Source organism: Dipodomys ordii, unplaced genomic scaffold (assembly GCF_000151885.1).
Source record: "Dipodomys ordii isolate 6190 unplaced genomic scaffold, Dord_2.0 Scaffold50, whole genome shotgun sequence".
Taxonomy (NCBI): Eukaryota; Metazoa; Chordata; class Mammalia; order Rodentia; family Heteromyidae; genus Dipodomys; species Dipodomys ordii.
The window spans coordinates 7,556,793-7,562,532 of NW_012267266.1; positions in this window are offsets into that span (position 1 = coordinate 7,556,793).

Sequence of the window (5,740 nt, forward strand, 5' to 3'; positions counted from 1 at the left end):
CCCAAATTAGAAAAATGTATATACAAGATGCAGGGCACCAGAATCAAATACAGTGAAAACAGGGGGTTATACCATGGGGGAAGAACATACAAAAGAAACAAAAAAATCACATAGTACATTATAAGTACATTAAAAACAACAGCAACAAAGATAAACCCTCTTGTGTCTCTATCTTGGGATCCATTTCACTTAGCACCATCTTATATGGTCATATGTGAATAGCTTTTGACCTTTTCTACTTGTCTGGTAAGGTTATCCTAGACATACACTAGTCGTTGCAAATAAGGGAAACCATGGGACCTATGTTTCTTTGTGTCTGGCTTACTTGGTTCTTCAAAAAAAAATAACAAAATTGACAGACCCTTAGCAAATCTTATCAGAAAAAGAAGAGAACACACTGAAATAAACAAACTCAAAGATGAGACTGGAAACAAGACCACAGAAACAACCAAGATTCAGAACATAATAAGGAGGATATTTCTCAAACCTTTATGCTAATAAGTTTGAGAGTTTGGAAGAAATAGACACATTTTTAACAAATATTGACATGCCCAAACTAAACCAAGATGATTTATTTAAGTCAACTTAACAGACCCGCATCAAGCACTGAAATAGAAGCATCAATAAGAGCCCTTCCACCCAGGAAAAGCCAAGGGATTTACAGGTGAATTCTACAAGGCCTTCAAAACAGAACTCACACCAATCCTCCTCCTCTTCAATGCAATTGAAAGTGAAAGTTCACTACCAAACTCTTTCCATGAAGCTATCATAACCCTCATCCCAAAACCAGGCAGGGACTCATCAAAGAAAAAGAACTTTAAACCCATTTCTTTGATGGATATTGATGCAAAACTTCTCTATTTACCTTTAAATGCTGCTACAGTCTAACCATGTTGCCATACCATTTGCTCTTACCTTTGTTTTGAAAAAATAAACCAAGCCTCTCATATATTAATTTGTTATGGATTCTCCAATTATTTCTCTTAGCAACTACTAGAGGAACTTCTTTTTGTACATTCAGGCTGACTTTTACCATATTGAGAATGAATTACTCATAAGACTGTTAGGTGGATTCACTAAAGTATCAGAAATTAAAGATCTTTATTATGGAGGAAAAGACAACAAATAAAAGTAGTACATTCTGTTTAACATAATTGCAAAAATAAACATTTTATCTATTGTTATTCAAAAATAAAAGCAAATCAAATGAGTGTAAGGAAGAAAGAACTCCTCCAAATAGATTTTCTCTTGCATTGGTAAATGGATACTTAGAGGGAAAAAAGGCACAGAGGCAAACAGAAAAAAATAACTCATATCCGTAACATTAGAAACAGTAACATATGGAAATGATAATTCAAGGAATTGACATTTCTGCTCTTACCAGTAGCTGTCCTCTCTGTAACTACTTTTTCTGAGTACACTTATTCATTCTCTTAATCACGTCAATATGGAGGCAGTTATACTATGGTATCCATAATTTCTTACACAGTGTTTTATAAATCCCATGAAGAAGTGGGTGCAGTAACCTCTTATATAACTATGTTCACATAACATGGTCCAACAGCAGAAGGAGTTCATGGATCTGAACTCAGGGCCTCTCACTTGGTAGGCTGGTGCTCTTCTACTTGAGCCATACTCCCAGAACTTTCTTTGTTTTAGTACAGACACATCTACTTTCATCAGGACTGGCTTCCGATTATAATTTTCTTACTGCCTCTCATATAGCTGAGATTATAAGAGTGTACCACAGTGGTACCCAGCTTGATTGCTGAGATGGGAATCTCACTATTTTTTTTTTCTCAGACTGGCCTGAAACCTCATTGTGATCTCTACTTCCTGAGCAGCTGAGATTATAGATGTAAGCCACTCTGCCCAGTTTTACAGCAGGGGTTTTCTGATATTTAAGGCTGGATAATCATTTAATATGGTGTCTTTTGTGCATTGCAGCTAGTAAGGACCATCTTTCATCTTTATACACTGGATGTCTGTAACATCTCCAGCTCTTGACCCCTACTGCCGCCAATTGAAGCAACCAGAAGTACCTGCGGGGAAATGGCTCCTGGTTGAGAAGGATTGTTGTGTGGTTCCGTGGAACTTCTAAATTTCAAAGATAGATGCCTGAGGGTTGCTTTGGGGCGGCTTTCAAATTTTATCCAACTGCTCACAAGCCAGGCTCTGTTTGGGGGTGGGGGAGGGGTAAGCCTTTGACTCAATTTCAGTCACGTAAGTCTCACGAAGCACGTTTGTTCCTCTTAACATTTCAATTTATTGAAATGGATCCATGAATAATAACACTCCTATTTATTTTATCTGTGATTAGTTGATTTATCACTTCTCCTGTAAGATAAATATAAAAGAAATGAGAGGGAGAGAGAGAAAGAGAGAGAAAATGAGAGATTCAGGAAAATCTGCTCTGCCAATGCCTAGGAGTGAATTTAGCCCTACACTGTCCTTCACAAGCTTACATCAGCCACTGAGGACTTGTGTATGCATTACGTTTCCATAATTCTAACTATTTTCTCTGACATAGACTTGTGTTTGGAAACTTACAGCAAAATGCATTTCAAATGATTATATTCTAAAACATAAATTCATATTTGTATAGTTTTGAAAATTCTGTTGATGATTTGGTTATTTTTGAGCTACATGTTGGTTTGCTTTTTTTTCCCAGTGACATAGATTTCAAGGATAATTTGGCTTTAATGTTATTCAAGCTCACTTTTTTTCCCTCCAATCATTCTAGCTTAGGGACTCATTTACATAATTCCTAGTGCCTTGTTATTTTTTTATTACTGTCTCATTGAAAAGCCAAAAATAAACAAAAAGGAGCATATTTCCAGAGCGGTTTTTGGTGGGAAGACCTTTGTGGAAGCTGACTTTGTAATGACATTTCCCAAGCAGACTCTATTTTGGGGGAAGAGGATTCTCTTTTATGAATTAATGAATAAAATAAAGGTCAAATATCTCAAAAAATCACCATGTATTTTTTTTGTTTTAAAAAAATAGCAAGACCACTGCAATTGAGTAATGCTTTTAAGAGGACTTAAATCATGAGGAAACAGAAAAGCCAAATGGGTCAATCTGTTCACTTTGGTTTCTCAACCAAAAGTTCCCAGTCAAAAACAATAATACACACACACACACACACACACACAGAATTTTTTAAAATAAAAACTTAGGAATTTAATGGAATTTTGTTTCACATTTAAGAATAAGTAAAACATTGCAGAATTTTTTAAAAGATGAGGAATATAGATTAAGTAACTTAAGCAGTCTCATGTATAAAAGCAGCATTCAGAAACTCTGTATGAACATACCTTCATATCATAGCTCAGATTTCCCATTCTCAGGACTTTGGACATGCAGCTGAGCATGTCCCAGCTGTTCACAAATGTGAACCTCTTGGCTCAGAGTGACAGTTGGAGTAGAAGGCCAAACTTCATTCATCATCTCATCATCATGGTGTGAGGTCATCATATAGAATGTTCACATTGGGCTCCTGACACCATACACACTTCCATATTGTTTCAAAAAGTAAATCCCACAATCTCATGTTACTAGAATGTCTAATTATGAAATCATTTTAAAATGACAAAACGTGAGCAGCAATCAAAATGTACTTTCACTGATTGTGAAAATTTCAAGGTAAACTAAGGATATAGGTGACATGTAAAAAAAAAAAGGGATTGGAGGAAACTCCATGTCTGCAGAGCCCCAGGAGCCTGTGAGCTGGGAGATAAAGGGACAGAGTCTCAGCCCCACCTCACAGATATTCCATGGATATAATATATTGGAATCATGTATTTCTCTGAAAGAGTCTATCTCAGTGTGCACATCTTTGACTTCAGCACCAGATCTACTCTTTATATTTTTTACAGTGAAAGTATGGGTTATGCTGTGGGGGAGGGACATACAAAGCAACATAGAAATCATCTTATAAATATGATAGAAACAATTGCATGAAAGGAAAAAAAATAAAAAAAACAATTTGAATACTTACCTTGGGGTTCATTCCCCTAACATCAACTTATCTGACCGTTTCTGCTTGACTCAGACATATACTAGATATTGCAAATGAGGAAAACCACGGGGTCTATGTGTCTTTGGGTCTGGCTTACTTCACTTAATAGAATTTTTTCCAAGTCTCTCCATTTCCTAACAAATGGGACAATGTCATTCTTTCTGGTAGAGGCATAGAATTCCATTATGTATATATACCACATTTTCTTGATCTATTCATCTACTGAGGGGCATCTGGGTTGGTTCCATATCTTAGCTATAGTAAACAATGCTGCAATAAACATAGTAGTGCTGGTAGCTTTAGTGTGGTCTTGTTTGTGATCGCTTGGGTAAATGCCCAAAAGTGGGATTGCTGGGTCATAGGGGAGCTCTATGTGGAGTCTTTTGAGGAACCTCCATATTACTTTCCAAAGTGGTTGAACAAGTTTACACTCCCACCAACAATGTGGTAAGGTTCCCTTCTGTCCTCATCCCCTCAACATCTGTTGTTATTAGAGTTCTTGATTATAGCCATTCTAACTGGGGTGAGGTGGTATCTCACTGTTGTTTTGATTTGCATTTCTTTTATGGCTAGGGATGTTGAGCATTTCTTCATGTGTCTATTGGCCATCCTTCTTTCCTCTTCAGAGAAGTTTCTCTTTAAGTTTTTAGCTCACTTATTTATTGGGTAGTTGTTTCTTTGAAGATTTATTTTTGGGAGATTTAATTTTTTAAGTTCAAGGTATATTTTAGAAATGAGACCCTTGTCTGTTGTATGGCTACTGAAGTTCTTCTCCCAATCCGTGGGCTTTCTGTTGATCTTGCTAGCTATGTCCTTTGTCCTGCAGAAGCTCTGCAGCTTCATGCAACCCCATTTGTCCAGCCCTTCTTTGATTTGTTGTGTTTCTGGGTCTATATCAAGAAAATTTTGGCCTATGCCAAGGAGACCTAGCGTTTCTCCTATTCCATCCTGTAATGTTTTAAGAGTGTCTGCTTTGACTCCAAGGTCTTTGATCCATTTGGAGTTGATTCTGGTGCAAGGTGATATAGAAGGATCTAGCTTTAGTTTTCTACATGTAGTTAACCAATTTTGCCAGCACCATTTACTGAAGAGGCTGTCTTTCTTCCATTCTATTGTTTTAGCTCCTTATCGAAGATTAGATGGCTATAGGTCTGTAGGTTCATTTCAGGGTTTTCAATTCTATTCTATTGGTCCTGAGGTCTGTTCTTGTGCCAGTATCAAGCTGTTTTGATTACTAAGGCTTTATAGTACAGTTAGAAATTTGGTATTGGTATTCCTCCAGCACTGTTCTTTCTTTTGAGGATAATTTTTGCTATTCAGGGTCTTTTATTGTTCCATATGAATTTTTGGATTGCTTCTTCTATTTCCTTGAAGAATGAGGTTGGAATATTGAATTTGTAGATAGCCTTGGGAAGTATTGTTATTTTCACGATGTTGATCCTTCCAATCCAGGAGCATGTGAGGTTTTTCCACTTTCTAAGTTCTGTTTTGATTTCCTTTTTCAGGTTTTTAAAGTGTTCATCATAGAGATTCTTCACATCTTTGGTTAAGTTAATTCTTAGGTATTTTATTTTTTGTGGGACTATTACGAATGGAGTTGCTTTCCTGATTTCAGCCACACTTTTCTCATTGTTGGCATACAGAAAAGCCACTGATTTTTTGAGGGTTAATTTTATACCCTGCTACTTTGCCAAAGTTTTGAATCAGCTTGAGTAATTT